Source organism: Eretmochelys imbricata, chromosome 1 (genome assembly GCF_965152235.1).
Source record: "Eretmochelys imbricata isolate rEreImb1 chromosome 1, rEreImb1.hap1, whole genome shotgun sequence".
Taxonomy (NCBI): domain Eukaryota; kingdom Metazoa; phylum Chordata; order Testudines; family Cheloniidae; genus Eretmochelys; species Eretmochelys imbricata.
In genome coordinates this window covers 239,432,010-239,453,688 of record NC_135572.1, presented here as the reverse complement: position 1 = coordinate 239,453,688, position 21,679 = coordinate 239,432,010, and the positions used below count along the sequence as shown (strand labels likewise).

At 43.8% G+C, this 21,679-nt stretch overlaps 1 protein-coding gene across 1 annotated transcript in view; it reads right to left on the bottom strand.

Moving 5' to 3' along the window:
* LMNTD1 (lamin tail domain containing 1) overlaps positions 1–21,679 on the bottom strand; it is a 247,267-nt gene that overhangs the window by 169,604 nt on the left and 55,984 nt on the right. The gene's annotated exons all lie outside the window — the stretch shown is intronic.

Genomic DNA, 21,679 nt, shown 5'->3' with positions numbered 1-21,679 from the left:
AACTTAATCCTATTTGCAGTTCTTTTCTATAATCTTACTTGATACTCACTGTAATTCAGTGTGAGTGTCACCAGAATACTCTGGTTGCTTTGATTTGCCAGAATGGGGTAAAACATCTGGAGTCTTTTGGTGAATCGGGCCCATTGGGTTGTATTAAGCATCAAGTAAGATTCTGGTTAAGTGAACTTTATGGCTGCTCTGCTTTACTGGAGCAGCAAAAAAACATCCGGGACATAACTGTGTGAACCCAGCCCCCTATGAACAGTCCTTCTATATATTTAAAATGTATAATGCATTATATATACTATTATCTCACAATGCTCAGAAGTTACAACGATTAGTGTTGTAACATTCTACAATAAAAAAGTGAGAAGTGGTGGGAAACAGATGACAAGATGAAGTGAATGGCTGGCATTACTGAGCATTAAGAAATTGGCTAACCAATTGCACAAGTATCACACTGTGACAGTTATTTCCTATTTTAAATATAAGGAAATAGCGCTGGTATTTATGGTACCGCTGTGTAGCAACTCTTTGTAAATATTAACTTTTTAATGGTGACCACTATATGTGGCCAGCATAGAACATGAAGGGAATAGGCTGATTTCGTAAAAGGAATGGAAAGCCAGGTGTGGAAGCAAATGGACTGTTGCAGTTAGATGGGATAGCAGCATACGGTCATTCATTGAAAGGGGAGTATGGAAAGCATAGAAGGCCAGGAAGTGGCATGTATTTTTGTCAAATTGAACTGTACATATGCTGTACCTTTTTAAAAGGTATAAAAGGCGAAGCTTCTGCTCCCATTTGAATTTTGAATGTAACTATGTCTGTGTAATTCCTATCCAGAGGCTTGTGCTCAGCTGCAGTTAATTATTTTTTCTTTGAAATGCATAGAACATATGCACCCTAACATATGGAAAATGTGCAGAAATAGTGCAAGTATATTTGACTGAAAGCACTACATTAGAGTTTTAAAAAGTGCCTAGGACCTTGCACGATCAAGCCTGGTCTGAGTAATTCCCATTTACTTCAATGAGAATTACTCATACCTATGGTGACCCCAGTACCTCTGGGAGGTATTAACATTGGGCTTGTTGTTGATTAGGGATCCAAAGAGCAACGGAAACCCATCTCTTTAAATATCTTCAGGCTTAGCTCAGAAAAAAAAATGCAGAGAATCTTTTAAACATGTTTCTTTGGTTCTGGATTCTCTCTCTCTCTGAAATTGCATTCAGGTAAAACTATTGCTGAGAATTAATACTGGTTGAATTCAGGCTTTATTCACCCTGAACCCAACAAGCCAATGCTAGTGAGTTCATGTTGTGACCCACAGACCTCTTGATGCCAAATGACACATGGCATAAAGGGTGCATAAGGATTATAGTGATCCCCTGGCTCTCGTATTTACATTCTAGCTCACCAAAGAGAGTCATGTAATGTCTCTAATGACAGTTCATATCATACAGGTCCTCAAGCATTGTGAAGTGCATGTACGGGTGATATTTAAGGAGCTATATATCTCTCCAAAATATGTTCTTAAAGCATGTAAGGTGACATGCCCTACAATGGTTCCACAAGACAGGAGATAAATGTTTATCTCTCTGGCTACATGTAAATGAAGTATTGCAAGCTTTGAAATGGTAACCTATTAACATATTGAATCAAATACTAACGGAAGGATGTGAAATCAACATGGAAGACGCACACAGGAAAAAACAAGCTGCAGGGGTTTATCCTGTTTGCAAACTAAAACAATGGTTTGGAAGAATATTTCAAGAGGTTGTAGATGAACCACCAGTTATTCCTTCAATCTGCAAGGACAAACTGCCAGCAAGCTTTATCTTATGAGAATGGTCTCAAAACCAAACTGGCTGAAAATATTGAGGAAAGAACACAGGACAAGAACATCAGATGCATCCGATGAAGTGAGCCGTAGCTCACGAAAGCTTATGCTCAAATAAATTGGTTAGTCTCTAAGGTGCCACTAGTACTCCTTTTCTTTTTGTTAAGCTTAGTCTCTAGAAAGTGTGTTATGATTTTGTTTTATATGAAATCATTGATTCTCATCTCTCACACCAGTTTTTGTTTGAATTTCTATTCCTTCTTAGATAAATAACCTTTTTTTATAACGGAACTCAAGTGCTGTATGTGATACAGGAGAGGGAGTTTAAGGTAAAACTGGTAAACTGTGGTACTTTGGGAACGGGGATCTGGGATTTCTGTGAGTGTCCAGTGATCAGGAGATGCCTACCACAGGGGGACACTTTGAAGAGACTCAAGAGCTGGGGTACATCTGTTGTCAACCTACAAAATGAAGACAGAGCTGATGTAGCCCAGAGGAGAGTGGCGGATGGGATAGTTGTTTTGGGGAGCTAACACCCCAACTAGTTCAAGCAAGACTCCCTTGTGCTGGAGGCAGGAGATAACAAGGTGACTCAGATGTGGGTGCCCCAAGAATTATCACATGTACTCCCAAGTGAGCCAAGAAAGGACTGATCTGTCAGCACTGAACCATAGCTAGTTGTCTGATCAGCTGCTTATGCGTGTGGCACTGTAACTGAGTGAATACATACATTATAAAGAAAAAGACACGACAGGGTTTTTGACTGCAAAACAACAACAACAACATTGTTATGGGACAGATTCAGTCCTGGTGTAAAAGGATTCAGCTCCACTGGATTTCATTGGAGTTACACCATTTACACATGAGAGCTGAACTTGGCCCAAAAAATCACAAGTAGAGGAGAAAGGATCTTCAGTAATTGAGGTTTGAGTGAACAGTCTATTAAAAATCTTGGAGAATTCTTTGGTATAACGTTGCTGTATTTCTGAATGCTCATGTTATTTTATTCATTTGAATTTTCAAAGCAGCATGTTCCCCTTTAACAAATTGTCAAATAATTTTGTACCCTACTGTGTGAAGAAATTAGTCAGGCCTTTTTATCAGGTTGGCAATATCTGACGAGATAATATAATGCCCCTGGCACTATAAAATATTAAATATTGTGGATTAAGTTCTTGATAAAAGAGCAATAGAAAGTAGCATTTGATTAAAACTGTGCCCTTAAAATAGCTCTTTTAAATCATTTAATTAAAAAATTAAATTGCATTTGAATTGCTTGATTACTGTTTAATAACAGCACAGTGTACATCTAAGCCACTACTGGAAAAAACAATTTTATCCTGCTGGAAAAAACAATTTTATCACTAGGAAAGTGTCATAAGTTTAGAAGTTTTGACTCAAAAACCTTCTAATTCTAAGACTTCTGCAGTCTTCATTTTAGACAGCCAATTCCTTCTTTATATTAAGAATGCATTTTAAAAGTAAAAAGAAAGATAATTTTGATGGTCTGGGTGGAAATCTATCTTGATAGTGCCCCTATAAAATATTCAGGCATTCTGTTCTATTCTTGGCCTGTAGGGACAATGTTTATGGCACTGATCTCCTGTCCCTGAGGAACTCAGCCTCAGTGTCACCTCCCCCACACACAGATTAAAAACCCTGTTCCATATATAAATAGCATTTGTGTCTCCCACAGTGGCAGTAACAGGGTCATGAAAAGAACAAGGGACTTTGAAAAAAACGTTGGTAATGTTCTAAACCAGATGGTCAGTTTGAGCCATCAGGACTTTGAACAATTTCACAGTCATAGGATTTTAAAAATTGTAAATGTCATGATTTCAGCTATTTAAATCTGAAATTTCATTGTGTTGTAATTGTAGGGGTCTTGACCCAAAAAGGAGTTGAGGGGGGGTCACAAGGTTATTGTAGGTGGTGGTGGGGTTTGTGGTACTGCTACCCTTACTTCTGCACTGCTGCTGGCAGCGACGCTGCCTTCAGAGCTGGGCAGCTGGAGAGCGGCAGCTGCTGGCCTGGAGCCCAGCTCTGAAGGCAGCACCGTCATGAGCAAAATTAAGGATGACCTGGTATGGTATTGCCACCCTTACTTCTGCACTGCTTCTGGCAGGGCACTGCCTTCAGAGCTGGGTCAAGTAAGGGAGTCAATACCACAACTGCCCTAAAATAATCTTGGAAATCCCTTTTGGGTCAGAACCCCCCGTTTGAGAAATGTTGGTCTCCCCCATGAAATCTGTATAGTATAGGGTAAAAGCACACTGTCATAAATATAAAGGGAAGGGTAAACCCCTTTAAAATCCCTCCTGGCCAGAGGAAAACTCCTCTCACCTGTAAAGGGTTAAGAAGCTAAAGGTAACCTCGCTGGCACCTGACCAAAATGACCAATGAGGAGACAAGATACTTTCAAAAGCTGGGAGGAGGGAGAGAAACAAAGGGTCTCTGTCTTTCGATATGCTGCTTTTGCTGGGGATAGACCAGGAATGGAATCTTAGAACTTTTAGTAAGTAATCTAGCTAGGTATGTGTTAGATTATGATTTCTTTAAATGGCTGAGAAAAGAATTGTGCTGAATAGAATAACTATTTCTGTCTGTGTATCTTTTTTGTAACTTAAGGTTTTGCCTAGAGGGATTCTCTATGTTTTGAATCTAATTACCCTGTAAGGTATCTACCATCGTGATTTTACAGAGGGGTAAATTTTACAGATTTCTTTACTTCTATTTACTCCTATTTCTATTAAAAGTCTTCTTGTAAGAAAACTGAATGCTTTTTCATTGTTCTCAGGTCCAAGGGTTTGGGTCTGTGGTCACCTATGCAAATTGGTGAGGCTTTTTATCCAACATGTCCCAGGAAAGGGGCGGGGGGGTGCAAGTGTTGGGAGGATTGTTCATTGTTCTTAAGATCCAAGGGTCTGGGTCTGTAGTCACCTAGGCAAATTGGTGAGGCTTTTTACCAAACCTTGTCCAGGAAGTGGGGTGCAAGGTTTTGGGAAGTATTTTGGGGGGAAAGACGTTTCCAAACAGCTCTTCCCCAGTAACCAGTATTTGTTTGGTGGTGGTAGCGGCCAATCCAAGAACAAAGGGTGGAATATTTTGTACCTTGGGGAAGTTTTTGACCTAAGCTGGTAAAGATAAGCTTAGGAGGTTTTCATGCAGGTCCCCACATCTGTACCCTAGCTTTCAGAGTGGGGGAGGAACCTTGACACACACAAAAGACCAGATTTCACAGGGGAAGACCACATTTCATGGTCTGACACACATTTTTCATGGCCATGAATTTGGTAGGGCCCTAGTTATGGGTCTATTACAGGCGTGGGGGGGGTGAGGTTCTGTAGCCTGCAATGTGCAGGCGGTCAGACTACATGATCACAATGATCCCTTCTGACCTCAGAGTCTAGGGGTATGTCTACACTACGAAATTAGGTCAAATTTATAGAAGTCGGTTTTTTAGAAATCGGTTTTATATATTCGAGTGTGTGTGTCCCCACAGAAAATGCTCTAAGTGCATTAAGTGCATTAACTCGGCGGAGCGCTTCCACAGTACCGACGCTAGAGTCGACTTCCAGAGTGTTGCACTGTGGGTAGCTATCCCACAGTTCCCACAGTCTCTGGGTTGAGACCCAATGCCTGATGGGGCTAAAACATTGCTGTGGGTGGTTCTGGGTACATATCATCAGGCCCCCGTTCCTTCCCTCCCTCCGTGAAAGCAAGGGCAGACAATCGTTTCGCGCCTTTTTTCCTGAGTTACCTGTGCAGACGCCATACCACGGCAAGCATGGAGCCTGCTCAGGTAACGGTCACCATATGTCTCCTGGGTGCTGGCAGACGTGGTACTGCATTGCTACACAGCAGCATCAACCCATTGCCTTGTGGCAGCAGACAGTACAGTATGACTGGTAGCCGTCATCATCATGTCCGAGGTGCTCCTGGCCACGTCGGCCAGGAGTGCCTGAGCAGACATGGGCGCAGGGACTAAATTTGGAGTGACTTGACCAGGTTATTCTCTTTAGTCCTGCAGTCAGTCCTATTGAACCATCTTATGGTGAGCAGGCAGGCGATACAGATTGCTAGCAGTCCTACTGTACCATCTTCTGCCAGGCAGGCAAGAGATGAGGATGGCTAGCAGTCCTACTGCACCGTCTTCTGCCGAGCAGCCATGAGATGTGGATGGCATGCAGTCCTTCTGCACCCGTCTGCTGCCAGCCAAAGATGTAAAAGATAGATGGAGTGGATCAAAACAAGAAATAGACCAGATTTGTTTTGTATTCATTTGCTTCCCCTGCTGCCCCGTCTAGGGGACTCATTCCTCTACGTCATACTGCAGTAACTCACAGAGAAGGTGCAGCGAGGTAAATCTAGACATGTATCAATCAGAGGCCAGACCAACCTGCTTGTTCCAATAAGAACAATTACTTAGGTGCACCATTTCTTATTGGAACCCTCCGTAAAGTCCTGCCTGAAATACTCATTGATGTAAAGCCACCCCCTTTGTTGATTTTAATTCCCTGTAAGCCAACCCTGTAAGCCGTGTCGTCAGTCGCCCCTCCCTCCGTCAGAGCAACGGCAGATAATCGTTCCGCGCCTTTTTTCTGTACGGATGCCATACCAAGGCAAGCATGGATGCCGCTCAGCTCACTTTGGCAATTAGGAGCACATTAAACACCACACGCATTATCCAGCAGTATATGCAGCACCAGAACCTGGCAGAGCGATACCTGGCAAGGAGGCGACGTCAGCGCGGTCACATGAGTGATCAGGACATGGACACAGATGCATCATGGTGCTAATGGGGCAGGTTCATGCTGTGGAACGTTGATTCTGGGCTCAGGAAACAAGCACAGACTGGTGGGACCACATAGTGTTGCAGGTCTGGGACGATTCCCAGTGGCTGCGAAACTTTTGCATGAGTAAGGGCATTTTCATGGAACTTTGTGACTTGCTTTCCCCTGCCCTGAAGCGCATGAATACCAAGATGAGAGCAGCCCTCACAGTTGAGAAGTGAGTGGTGATAGCCCTGTGGAAGCTTGCAACGCCAGACAGCTACCGGGCAGTTGGGAATCAATTTGGAGTGGGCAAATCTACTGTGGGGGCTGCTGTGATGCAAGTAGCCCACGCAATCAAAGATCTGCTGATACCAAGGGTAGTGACCCTGGGAAATGTGCAGGTCATAGTGGATGGCTTTGCTGCAATGGGATTCCCCAACTGTGGTGGGGCCATAGACGGAACCCATATCCCTATCTTGGCACCGGAGCACCAAGCCGCCGAGTACATAAACCGCAAGGGGTACTTTTCAATAGTGCTGCAAGCTCTGGTGGATCACAAGGGACGTTTCACCAACATCAACGTGGGATGGCTGGGAAAGGTACATGACGCTTGCATCTTCAGGAATTCTGGTCTGTTTCAAAAGCTGCAGGAAGGGACTTTATTCCCAGACCAGAAAATAACTGTTGGGGATGTTGAAATGCCTATATGTATCCTTGGGGACCCAGCCTACCCCTTAATGCCGTGGCTCATGAAGCCGTACACGGGCACCCTGGGCAGTAGTCAGGAGCTGTTCAACTACAGGCTGAGCAAGTGCAGGATGGTGGTAGAATGTGCATTTGGACATTTAAAGGTGCGCTGGCGCAGTTTACTGACTCGCTTAGACCTCAGCGAACCCAATATTCCCACTGTTATTACTGCTTGCTGTGTGCTCCACAATATCTGTGAGAGTAAGGGGGAAGACGTTTATGGCGGGGTGGGAGGTTGAGGCAAATCGCCTGGCTGCTGGTTATGCGCAGCCAGACACCAGGGCAGTTAGAAGAGCACAGGAGGGCGCGGTACGCATCAGAGAAGCTTTGAAAACCAGTTTCATGACTGGCCAGGCTACGGTGTGAAAGTTCTGTTTGTTTCTCCTTGATGAAACCCCCCGCCCCTTGGTTCACTCCACTTCCCTGTAAGCTAACCACCCTCCCCTCCTCCCTTCGATCACCGCTTGCAGAGGCAATAAAGTCATTGTTGCTTCACATTCATGCATTCTTTAATCATTCATCACACAAATAAGGGGATGACTACCAAGGTAGCCCAGGAGGGGTGGTGGAGGAGGGAAGGAAAATGCCACACAGCATTTTAAAAGTTTACAACTTTAGAATTTATTGAATGCCAGCCTTCTATTTTTTGGGCAATCCTCTGTGGTGGAGTGGCTGGTTGGCCAGAAGCCCCCCCACCGCGTTCTTGGGCGTCTGGGTGTGGAGGCTATGGAACTTGGGGAGGAGGGCAGTTGGTTACACAGGGGCTGTAGTGGCAGTCTGTGCTCCAGCTGCCTTTGCTGCAGCTCAGCCATACACTGAGTTTGATCCTCCAGCAGCCTCAGCATTGAATCCTGCTTCCTCTCATCACGCTGCCGCCACATTTGAGCTTCAGACCTGTCTTCAGCCTGCCACCTCTCCTCCCGGTCATTTTGTGCTTTCCTGCACTCTGACATTATTTGCCTCCACGCATTCGTCTGTGCTCTGTCAGTGTGGGAGGACAGCATGAGCTCAGAGAACATTTCATTGCGAGTGCGTTTTTTTTTCTTTCTAATCTTCACTAGCCTCTGGGAAGGAGAAGATCCTGTGATCATTGAAACACATGCAGCTGGTGGAGAAAAAAAAAGGGACAGCAGTATTTAAAAAGACACATTTTATAAAAGTGGCTACACTCTTTCAGGGTAAACCTTGCTGTTAACATTACATACATAGCACATGTGCTTTCGTTCCAAGGTTGCATTTTGCCTCCCCCCTCCCCGTGGCTAACAGCGGGGAACATTTCTGTTCAGCCACAGGCAAACAGCCCAGCAGGAACAGGCACCTCTGAGTGTCCCCTGAAGAAAAGCCCCCTATTTCAACCAGGTGACCATGAATGATATCTCACTCTCCTGAGGATAACACAGAGAGATAAAGAACGGATGTTGTTTGAACGCCAGCAAACATACACTGCAATGCTTTGTTGTACAATGATTCCCGAGTACGTGTTACTGGTCTGGAGTGGTAAAGTGTCCTACCATGGAGGATGCAATAAGGCTGCCCTCCCCAGAAGCCTTTTGCAAAGGCTTTGGGAGTACATCCAGGAGAGCCGCGAATGCCATGGCAAATTAATCCTTTCATATGCTTGCTTTTAAACCATGTATAGTATTTTAAAAGGTACACTCACCGGATGTCCCTTCTCCGCATGCCGGGTCCAGGAGGCAGTCTTGGGTGGGTTCGGGGGGTACTGGCTCCAGGTCCAGGGTGAGAAACAGTTCCTGGCTGTCGGGAAAACCTGTTTCTGCGCTTGCTTGCTGTGAGCTATCTTCTTCATCCCCAAAACCTGCTTCCGTGTTGCCTCCATCTCCACTGAAGGAGTCAAACAACACGGCTGGGGTAGTGGTGGTTGAACCCCGTAAAATGGCATGCAGCTCATCATAGAAGTGACATGTTTGGGGCTCTGACCCGGAGCGGCCGTTCGCTTCTCTGGTTTTCTGGTAGGCTTGCCTCAGCTCCTTAAGTTTCACGCGGCACTGCTTCGGGTCCCTGTTATGGCCTCTGTCCTTCATGCCCTGGGAGATTTTGACAAAGGTTTTGGCATTTCGAAAACTGGAACCGAGTTCTGATAGTACGGATTCCTCTCCCCATACAGCAATCAGATCCCGTACCTCCCGTTCAGTCCATGCTGGAGCTCTTTTGCTATTCTGGGATTCCATCATGGTCACCTCTGCTGATGAGCTCTGCATGGTCACCTGCAGCTTGCCACGCTGGCCAAACTTTTGAAATTCAAAAGTTCACGGGCCTTTTCCTGTCTACCTGGCCAGTGCATCTGAGTTGAGAGTGCTGTCCAGAGCGGTCACAATGGAGCACTCTGGGATAGCTCCCGGAGGCCAATACCGTCAAATTGTGTCCACAGTACCCCAAATTCGACCCGGCAAGGCCGGTTTAAGCGCTAATCCACTTGTCAGGGGTGGAGTAAGGAAATCGATTTTAAGAGCCCTTTAAGTCGAAATAAAGGGCTTCATCGTGTGGATGGGTGCAGGTTTACATCGATTTAACGCTGCTAAATTGTTAACGCTACTAAAGTCCTAGTGTAGACCAGGGCTAGAAGAGGTATTCCACAGCAGCATGCACTTGACAGTCAGCAGATATTGTACACACTGGAACCACATAAGACTTCATGGTCATTGGCGAGACTAAAACTCTTTCAGAAAGGCATACACCTTTCACTGGAACTAAAGGAGAACCTACCTCCATGGTAGCAGCATTCAGGTTTACATGCCCTGTAGGCTAGCCACTGAAGGGTAACAATCACCCTCAAGATGCTTTGACTTTCAAAGTAGTAGGGCCTCCTGGTGGTGATATGGGAATGTCAGCTGTCCTAGGCTCTATAGACCTAGGTTCTAATCTCACAGATCCTTGGGTTACTGCCCCACCCCAATTTCAGGGGTGTCCTTTCTGCCGGAAGCTTGGAATGGATCATTCAATAATTGCCCTGTTCTGTTTGTTCCCTCCGAAGCATCTGGCATTAGCCACTGTTGGAAGACATGAATGGGCATATGAATGTTTAGCACATCTGGCACGTAAATATCTTGTGACACCGGCTACAACAGTGCCATGCAAACACCTGTTGTCACTTTCAGGTGACATTGTAAACAAGAAGCGGGCAGCATTATCTCCTGAAAATGTAAACAAACTTGTTTTCTGAGTGATTGGCTGAACAGGAAGTAGGACTGACTGGACATATAGGCTCTAAAATTTTACATTGTTTTATTTTTGACTGCAGGTTTTTTTTGTACATAATTCTACATTTGTAAGTTCAACTTTCATGTTAAAGAGATTGCACCACAGTACTTGTATTAGGTGAATTGAAAAATATTTCTTTTGTTATTTACAGTGAAAATATTTGTAATCAAAAATATAAAGTGAGCATTGTACACTTTGTATTCTTTGTGGTAATGAAAATCAATATATTTGAAAATGTAGAAAACATCCAAAAATATTTAAATAAATGGTATTCTATTATTCTTTAACAGTGTGATTAATCACAATTAGTTTCTTAAATTGCTTTACAGCCCTCATTGCAAATGATTTACAATCTTACACCATATAACCCAATTTAGCAGCCTGTGGTTAACTGATGGTGGGTCATTTCTGCAACCAGCAACCTCACCACGCATTGCTTCCCCCCACTCATCAGCTGCCTTGTTTTTGTGAAGGTACCCAATGTCTCCAAAACCCTTCTGATAAATTGGGTTATATGATATAGGGCCTTCTTCAACCAACCATTCAAATACATTTACCTCTAGTGAGGAACAGACCCACTGCTTAACAGCACATAACACTACAATATTTTAATTAAAGCTGGAAGAGAAGATAGTATCCAATTAAAAATACAAGAGGTGATTTAGTTAAACTAGCCATAACTAAACAGATTTACATGAAGTGATATGTATAAATATAATGGGATTTGGGAGAAACCAAGAAGATCTTCAGATTGCATGGGGGAAAAAAAAAAGTCTGCAACTCTGCTCCTACTTCTGCTGTCTGAACTACCCGGGACTTTTTTCTTTCTCAAATGCCAGTGTTGCAATCACATGTGCTGCTAGAATGGATCAGAGTTCAAGTTTGCAGGTAACCCACTCCAGGATGTAACTTAACGCAGTATTTGTTTTTCCTAGAGGAAATAACAAACCAAGTCATAAAATGCAGGAAAGGTTATGCCTTCAGGCACTCAAGTCGAAGCAAGCATTGTTGAATATTAGCCAGCCAGGGTCAAAAAAAAAAAAAAACCATAATAAAATCTGGGCTAAAACATTTTTGTTTTCCAACTAAACCAGATATATTTTTAAAACTGCAACTAAAGCTCAGTTCTTTTTCAGACTAACTATAATGATTGACCCTTAATCAGAGCTATGATTTAACAATTATACTGCTGTTCAAAGACATTAGGGAGAGTATAATCATGATGAAAAATTAACCTACAAAAACAACAACGTGGGCAGAGAACATTGTTGGATTTCAAATACTATCGTGAAATGGCAGATGGTGTCTTTTTAACTTATACACAGCCACATTTTCATAAATGTTCACTCACTTTTGGTGCCTTAATTTTGGGTCCGCAATTTGAGACAAATTCTGCCTTATTTTTGAGGTGTGGAAGACTTGCAACTCCCTTAAAAAAGGATGATTACTTTTAAAATTATTCTCTATAAACCAAATAGTCCTGGAATTACTATGCATTATGGAATGGATCCTGCGCCAGTTGAAGTCAAAGGCAAGCCATGAAGAAATAAGACCCAAAGGACATTGCATTAAATTATTAGATGACTTTCTGCATTACAAAAACTGATGTAAAGAGTGAGTTTTGAGTTGCTGAGAGTTCATGGAAAAGATGATCCAAAGCCAAAACCATGCATCTGACCACTCCCCCTGCCCCCCAACCCCCCGCAATACATAGCTTCAGAAATGTGGTTAAAACAGGATCCTGGTCTGAACTAATTTGTTTTTAGTTGGGAAAACCAAGAAGTGACCAATGATATTTTGTGAAACCAAACCACCTAACTCTGTTCACCTGCATGCAGATTATGTTGGTCGCTATTTTGTACTAAGTTCGTGGTCAGCTGTTCTTGGTTGCAAAGGGTCAGAAAGCTGCAACTCCCAGAATGACCTGCGGGAATCTTCACCTTTCTGCCACTGGGGGTAGAAGGAAAGAGGTTACTGTGTTTGGGTTAGGGAAAGAGCGTACTCAATGAATTTTCAGTGTGTTAAAATGATGCAAACACTAAGCCAGTCTACACTACAAAATTACTTCAGTATAGCTGAGTCACTCAGGGGTGTGAATAATCCACACCCCTGAGTGACATAATTATACTAACCTAAGCGCTCCCGCTGATGTAGCTGCTGCCTCTCGCAGAGGTAGAGTTATGAAGTTGACAGGAGAGCTCTCTCCCATCAGCTTAGAGCATCTTCACTAGAAGAGCTACTGTAAATTTGTAGGTTTCAGAGTAGCAGCCGTGTTAGTCTGTATCCGCAAAAAGAACAGGAGTACTTGTGGCACCTTAGAGACTAACGAATTTATTTGAGCATAAGCTTTTGTGGGCTAAAACCCACTTCACTGGATTTGTAGACGTGCCCTAAAGCTGTTTTGGTACTCTAAGGCCTCTAGACCAACTCTTTCAGATTCCAGAGAAGGCTTTTGGAACAGCCCAAGGAAAGACTTCTTCCCAGAGAATCCATCCCAGGTTTTTAATAAGTGCAGTGTATGTTGAGAAAGGATTTTAGTGTAGTCTACTGTGTGTAAATCCTCAGGCAGTGCAGACATGATAAATAAAGCTCATAGTTATGTACCTTAAGACTGCATCTTAGTGCCTTGGCTTAAGGAGCTCCTAGTCATTCAGCATATATAAAAAACAAGTCCTAAGACTGTTACGCTTGTTGTATCTACAAAGATCAACAGAACAAAACAGGCACAGACACATTTTGAGCCAGATCCCCAGGTGGTGTAAATGAGCCTTGTTGCACTGACTTCAATAGCTATGCTGATTTACACCAGCTGAGAATCTGGCTCTCCATGTTTATCTAACCCCAGAAGATAGATTTACAGTGCTGGGCCTGCTGCCATGTCATAATTTCTTTATTTATGGAGTTTTGTGGTGTGTTGCTTTTGTAATGACTACTTGGAACAATTTATTAAAAGAAAATATGGTTTTGCACAGCTTAGTGGGCTTTTATTATTTGTATCTTTTTGATTCCACTTCCTAAATAAGAGATGGCCCCATACACAGTGCACTAGTTGGCAAGGTGTTCCCTCCCCCACTTATGGCATTCAACATGAATTAAATGAAGTGTTCTATGCAATTAAACCAATTAAAAAGACAGATAGAGAACGCAATGTCTTTTTATGATGAAACAAACTCCTTTTATTCCTCATATTAAATCAAGGTCATTGCGGAGATTGCATTTTTGAAACTGAAACAGTGGAGTTATGACAAACAGGGAAAATAAAACCATGCTGCTCAGCATGTGAAAAAGTTGCCAAGACATGTTACTTCAATTTCTCCCCCTCCCACCCGTGTGCAAAACAAAGACCTAGGTGATGATTGAGAAGGAAATAATAAGCAAGGGAGGATAAAAATAAAAGAAGCCTAAGGACTTGTCTACACAGTGTCTTAGTCCACACTAGCGGGGTGTCAATTCTAGCATGCACTAGTGTGCTGTGCACTAAGGGTATCACTACACAGCAAATAAAAACCTGCTGCCGACCCATGCCAGCTGACTTGGGCTCCCAGTTGTGGGGCTATTTCACTGCAGTGTAGATTTCTGTTTCTAGGACCCTGTGAGGCAGGAGGGTCCTAGAACCTTGTCTCTACCCCAAGCCCAGAAGTCTACACAGCAATTAAACAGCCCCTTAGCCAGAGCACTGTGAGCCCGAGTCAGCAGTGTAGACATATCCAAACTGGCCCACGTGGAACCTGCTGGTGTGCACTAAAAAGTTCCCTAGTGCATGTTAACAGAGGACTGTGTGAAAAGGGCTTACATTCATGCCCACTAGGGAACTTTTAGTGCACACCAGCTGGGACCACATGGGCCAGTTAGTGCACAACACGCTAGAATGTACCCCTCATGTGCAATGTGTTGGATTCAATTCAAGGGGTTTCAATGTGAACCATTTCTATAGTTGCAGACTATATCCCTTTTGCTTCAATTTTGAATTAATCCAAAGCCACACAGGAAGCAGAACTTCTAAGCTTTGCTTGGCTCTCTATCTGTAACCGCAGCTCAGCTCAAACACTCTCAAAACTAGGCCCGTGAACACAAGTGTTTTGGATGCATCTGCACTACAATCACAAGGTGCGATGGTGGCTCGTGTAGACATACCAGAGCTAGCTTTGATCTGGCCAGCTCAGGTCCTGGAGCAGCAACGCCGCAGCAAGCTGAGTTTCAGCTCAAGCTTAACTCCCCGAGTAATTACCAAGGGTTCTGGGTGGGCTTGTACAGCCTCTGCTGAAGCCTGGTTCTGCTGCAACTTCACTACTCTGGTGCCTGTAACCAAATGCAAAAGTCGCTCAGAGTTTCCAATATAGTTCAATGCAGCAAGGATCAATGTCCATCTCGGAGTTGCTGTTTTATCTGAGCAGGTAGGAAGATAGATACACATACACATAGAGAGACATATCCATAGGCATCCATAGGAAGATCTACGGGATATAATTACATTTCATCTGCCCTGCAGGAAAGTTCTTGCTCTGCTGGGATAATCCCACTGAATACCAGTGAATTCCCGTAAAAGACATTTTCTTCCCACAGGACCAGTGGAATTTCATGACTCAAGTACTGCAGATCGATCGAAAACATGTCACATCCAGGGCAATTGTGGAGCTCTCTCTTCTTACACAGCTTTGTAAGTCTATTTTTGGAAAGATAGGAAACACAACTGATGTACCACACAAACTGTGATACAATGCAGTCAAATGGTATGGGATGAATCAGCTGCTCAATTGATTACAGGGAGGGGCAAAGCTACAAAATTTAGACCCAGGTCCAATTTCCAAGACATCCTCCCAGTCCCTCTCCCCACCTGAGTTCAAGGGTGTTTGGATTAAAAGGTTTTCATTTGAGCCTATCCCTACTGGTTCAGCAATAGTTAAACAAGAGAGGTCCCCACTAAAAGCCTGTCATACGGTCCAACATAGATCCACTGAAGTATAAGAGTAAATCCCATATACATTACTAAGCACTACTGCAATAGACAATCCAATGAATAAAAAAAAAATGAGACGCTTGCAGACCCAATTAACAAACGTGCACAGATACCTACAGGGATGTAGTCAGAGTTCATTTCAGGGAGGCAGAGGAGCTCAAAATTCACATTTTGCCTTATTCCTTTTTATTCACAGACCTGCAGGAATTCATTCTGTCCAGATGATGATACTGTGGACTTTTCTTTTTAAGCGAGCACTTGTCTGTGATAGTCAGTGGCAAATGCAAGAGAAGTAGCTGACTCTGGCTCTTCCTTTAGCTTTCAATATCTAGTCAAAGGAACAGGGAAATCAACGGATCCTAAATTTACTGAAATTGTTTACAAAACAAGTTCATTAAAATAGCATTTCTCTTTGAGAACCTAGTGGTAGCATTCTGGGCAGACACTAATGAAATCTGGGTTTAGGACTTGATGCAAAGTCCACTGAAAACAATGGAAAGGCTCTCATTGACTTCAATGAACTTTGGCTCAATCCCTTACAAAAGAAACTATAGCTCTGGTACAGACAAACAAACAATTACATGGAGTATAGATGTATTTAGTTATCAACAGGTCTGAGTGCTGGTAGCAGCAGGGTAAGATAACACAAACCTCTGGTACCACAGTTTTGTATGACCTATGACAAGTGGGGAAAGACAACCATGCCTTAAACCCTACAAAGCAGTGATGGTAACATCAGTAGCAAAGCCAAGTCTATATGTTCACAGAGAAACCTCAGCCTATTTAAATAGGACTGTGGGGAGTTGATTTTGATAAACACAGCACTCCTTGTGACTTGTCCATGTTTACATTGGTGAGTTAGTTCTGGTAAGCACCATGTCATCCAAATCAGTTCTCTACATGATGTTTAAATCCAATTACTTTACCTATCAAAAGAAGCTCTCACAGACAATAGATCTTATGGATTTTTGTACTCTCCTTGTCTGCAGAGAGGTATATCTCACTTTCCATTTCAACCAGAGTGTCAATCACCACACCAACAGCTAGTAACAGCTCTTATGGGGGCTTTCTACTTCCTTAGCCCCTTGGCATAGCTGTAATGCTTAATTAATGCTCAGGAGTCAGGAGGAATAGCATAGCATTTTTTATTAACTGCAGGTGTGCTGTCAGCATCTGCTCAAGTTTCTGAAAACATGTAATAAATAATAATAATGCCTAGCTCTTATATGGTGCTTTTCATCAGTGGATCACAAATGCTTTACAAATGAGATCGGTATCATTATCCCCTACTTTAAAGGTGGAGAAACAGAGTCACAGGGAGGTTAAAGTGACTTGCCAGAGGTCACCCAGCAGACAAGTGGCAGAATCAGAAACAGAACCCAGGTGTATTCAGTCCAATCTGATGCTCTATCCAGTAGGCAACACTGCCTCTTTTATATACAACTAGTTTATACAGGGCATGCTCAGAGGCTTAGCACTGGGCTAAGCATAGTCAGTTTAGCAGGGAAAACACATGATACCTACCCTTTGAAGATAACTGGCTGTTTCTTTAGTATGAAAGCAGCCATGGTTTCTCTCCAAGAGTTGAAGCAGCTGAAGTCCTGATTGGAGAAGAGAAGAGTGAGGGCCCATCTGCACCCTGGCCTTCAGCTAGTAGGGTACAACAGCCATACCACGAACTCCTTGCTGAGAAAGTGAAGCTATGCTTCACAGTGAGGGAAAGGAGTTTGATATTTGGTGAACTCCAGTTACAACTATAGTCTCCATCTTCCAATTTACATTGTGGGAGGAAGATTTAATTAGTGGTATAAACTATAAATGTCTGCACAAAATGGAAATGTTGGTTTTTGTACAGCCTTTTTACTTGATTGTGAATTATTATTATTTCTGTTAATCTCATTAATTTAGATATATTTGCCGGGGGGCAGGGAGGGAGAAAAATGCTTTAAATAAAACAAACATGCTAACCATACATTAGTCACTAAGAAATTCCTTTCACTTGACTCTGTCGGGTTTTTTTCTGCAGTGCTTACGCCAGCTCACTTGGCTTTCAGGAATCAGCAGAATGTGGAGAAGGGAACATCACTGACACAAAGCCCAAAATGCCTGTCTGCACCCGGATTTCTGTCCACAGTCACAAGAACTCACAGGCCCCGTTAGAAGGCAGCAGTCCTGGTCTGTCATTTCATTCCCACAATGCCCTACATCATGTCAGGGCATTAAATGTTCGGAAGATGGTTATGTCATCATTCCATGCTTGTGAGCAGTTACCAACAATAGGTTGCCTTTGAAAAATGCACCATTAAAGAATAGATTCTTTGGGAGCTCAACTCTATTAGCTTGGCCATCCAAATACGGCCCCACATTGCTTCTTTTAGCACTGTGGTACCGGAGCAATCACTTACTTAATGTCTCACGCATACAGATTTATGGCTGTATTTGCTAACCCCATAAGTAGTAAGGGGAAAAAAAATAGAACGTAAGATTTTGTTGGAAACAAGTAAAGGTCATTTGTCTCATTGAATCGTGTCCTTTCATGGTACTCCTGTTCCCTCAGGGATATTTCTAATTGTTTCTTGATTATTCTAGCATTTTGCCTCTAACATTGCTGAGCAGCTATTCTAGGTCTTATTAGCTTCTTCATGCAAGAGCTAGTACCAAACTCTCTTCTAAACAAACTCAAAGTGAGGCTTCAGCAACTAAAATATGATCTGATTCTCAAGGTGCTGTGCCATCAGCCACAGAACTATACTGGTATTTCAGTAAACGCAAAGATCACTGAGCTGGGGGGACATTCATCTGTGACAAGAGAATGATACAAGCTGTGTGGATGTAACAAACATAGACTGAAGAGGTAACATTCACACAATGACACACTTTCACAAAATGTAGCTCTCATGGCATGGTGACAGTCAACAGGGTGATGGATCAACTAAGAAAATCCAGGGCTTACACATATAAAGACTTTTTGGACACAAGTGTCCGTTTTCTTCCTGGGCCTCTGTAGCAATGCGCGACTCACCCCAGCGACACCTACTACTGGCTGTCTGGGAATTAGCTCATTTTCCAGCTCCAGAGCGCCCTCCTCTGCAGGCCGGTGTCGTCACCACCGCTGGCCCCCCTTGTCCCTTCTGGGCTCCAGTGCTGTTTTGTCTGGGGGTTCTGCCCCAGCAGTATCCCCTCAGTCTCTGGGTCTCCCCTCCCTGGGGAACTCCCAGCCCCCTAATCCCACCTTGCCTCAGTGCCTACTGCCAGTCATCATTTAGCCCCTGCTCACTGGGACCGACTGCAGCCTGTAATGACCACTCATCGTTGGCAACGGGGGGTAGGACCTGCTGCCTCTGCCTAGCCTCAGGCTGCCCCTTTGCAGCCCCAGCACCTGGGGCTGCAAAGCACAAGGCCCTGCAGCCTGGGGGGGTTGTCAGGCTGGAGCTCCCTAGTCCCTCTTGCCTTTCCCCCAGCACTCCCCTACCTCAGGTCCCTGCTCAGTTCCCAGACAGCCAGGTCCTTCCCTCTCAAAAGCTAGAGAGAGTCCTACGCACCTGGCTCACTGGCCTTTTATAGGGCCAGCGGCAACCTGATTGGGGCATGGCCCCAGCTATGGCTGCCTTCCCCAATCAGCTGAGGCTTGCTGCTTTCTTCAGCAGTAGCCCTCTCGCATCCCCAGCACTCTCCCAGGGCTGGTTTCAAGCCCTTTCAGTCCCGGAGCAGGTCACCACCCTGGTATAGCCTCATGCTCAGTACTTTGGTAATATCTCAGGCACAACAACTTCTGAGTTAGTTTGGCCTACAGACTGTATTCATCTTGTGGAGTTTCTACCACCCTGACAAGTTGAAAGGATGAGCTTCCATAGCTGGAGTACAGCCAGTTATCTACACTGACCTGGGTGTACTCCACAGCTACCTTACCCTAAGTGCACCTTCCTCCACAGCTGGGCAGACCTAAGATTAGGCCCTCCCACCAGGTGGAATAACACTGTTCCATCTCATTAACAGCATCATACTCACCCACAGAAAAGATAATCAGCCCAGACCTTGATCCTGCAAACACTTATGCAGGTGTCTCACTTCAAGCGGATTTCAGGGAAACTAGTCAAGCACGTAAAGTGAAGCACATGCATTAAGTGTGTGCAGGACTGGGGCCAGAGATTCTCCGATATTGTGATAAGTCACATGTTTTATGTGCAGGAACTACTGAAGAAACTTACATGAACCAAACAGAGAGCTTTTCCCACCCTCCACCAGGAGAAAGAGTTTTGTGCTGCCTTATTTGGAGCCTTACAGACTCTCTTTGTTATGGAAAATTTACACCACTAGATGCAGCATTATAGGGGGTACATACCTTTCTGAGGCTATGTCTACACTAGCACTTTTCTTGGTAAAACTTTTGTTGGTCAGGGGTGTGAAAAAAACACCCCTCTGACCGACAAAAGTTTCATCGACCAAAGCGCTGGTGCGCACAGTGCTATGTCAGCAGGAGATGCTCTCCTGCTGACATAGCTACCGCTGCTTCTTAGGTGTGGTTCAATTATGCCAGTGGGAGAGCTCTCTCCCGCAGGCATAGAGCAGCTAGCTACACAGGAGACCTTACAGAGGCACAGCTGCCGCGATACAGATGGGCCACTAAAAGGTCTGTAATGTAGACATGGTGTGTAGTGTAAACATAGTGCGCTAAGAAACGGAAGCAACTATTTACCAGAAAAGATCCAATGGCGAAAAAACTTATCCTGCATCTCTGGTCAGCGTTCTCGAATATTACATTTTATTATTATTTTATTTATTTTTATTATATTATTACTGCCTAGAAGCCAAAACTGAGATCAGTCCCACTGTGGTAGGCTCTGTATAGGCACATATTAAGAAACAGTCTCCCTTCAGGACAGCTTCTAGTCTAAGCAGATGAAGAGTAGGAGAGGAAACAGAGACACAGAGTAGTTAAGTGATTTGTTCAAGGTCAATGACAGAGCTGGGAATAAAACACACTTCTAATGCTGCCAGACCAGTCCTGTGCCCTCCCCACTAGACCACGCCAACGCCCCCAGAGTTTTAATACTTTTGGTTGAATGAGACAACATTTACGCTAAATTTATCCCTGCCGTGTTTATAGGCAGTTGCTCATGCATGAAAATAATTTCCTCCTTGGAGAAGGCTGTCATGGCACTGGCTTTCTTTGCTTGAACTGGATGCCCTCATTTCCTCATGTGTTTTATTGTGAAAGCCAGCTGTATCTGTTTACTGGCAATGCATATGCCAAAAGATTTCTAATTTTAAACTTCATTTTTTTACGTCATTCAAGGAAGCCTGTAATTATAAACTGGATATTTAACCTAAAGATAAGTACAGTATGTTTTCAGGCTCTTTAAGACATCATACATATTTATAACATCACAGAAGGCCTCTCTTGGATAAACACATCTCAAGGTTCCCCTCTTCAGCCTTTAAAAAAAACATATTTATATTGTTTTTAAATGAGTAACCAATTCAAGAGATGGAATAGTTCCCTTGAGTAAATATATAGTAGACAGATTTATTTATTTCAATTACAGAAGGTGCCTGGTGGTATCCACTGTAGTAAAGACTGCAAAGCTTCCCCTCTACTCAACATGAGAAAAGGTGGTGGATCATGTTCTCTGGTCTTCAACCTGCAAAGTGCTAAGCACTCTGGTCCAATGCAGCAAAACAGACAAGCATGTGCATAAAGCGATGTACATGAGGAGTCCCGCTGATGTCAATGGGATTGTTCATGCACTTAAATTTAGGCCAGTGTTTAAGACCTGGTCTACACTACGAGTTTATGTCAGATTTAGCAGCATTAAATCCGAATTAACACTGCACCCGTCCACACAACGAAGCCATTTTTTCAACATAAAGGGCTCTTAAAACTGATTTCTGTACTCCTCCCCAATGAGGGGATTAGCACTGAAATCGTCATCACCATTTCGAATAAGGGTTAGTGTGGACGCAATTCGAAGGTATTGGCCTCCGGGAGCTATCCCACAGTGCACCATTGTGACCGCTTTGGACAGTACTCTGAACTCGGATGCACTGGCCAGGTGTACAGGAAAAGCCCCAGGAACTTTTGAATCTCATTTCCTGTTTGGCCAGGCGAGCTCATCAGCACAGGTGACCATGCAGAGC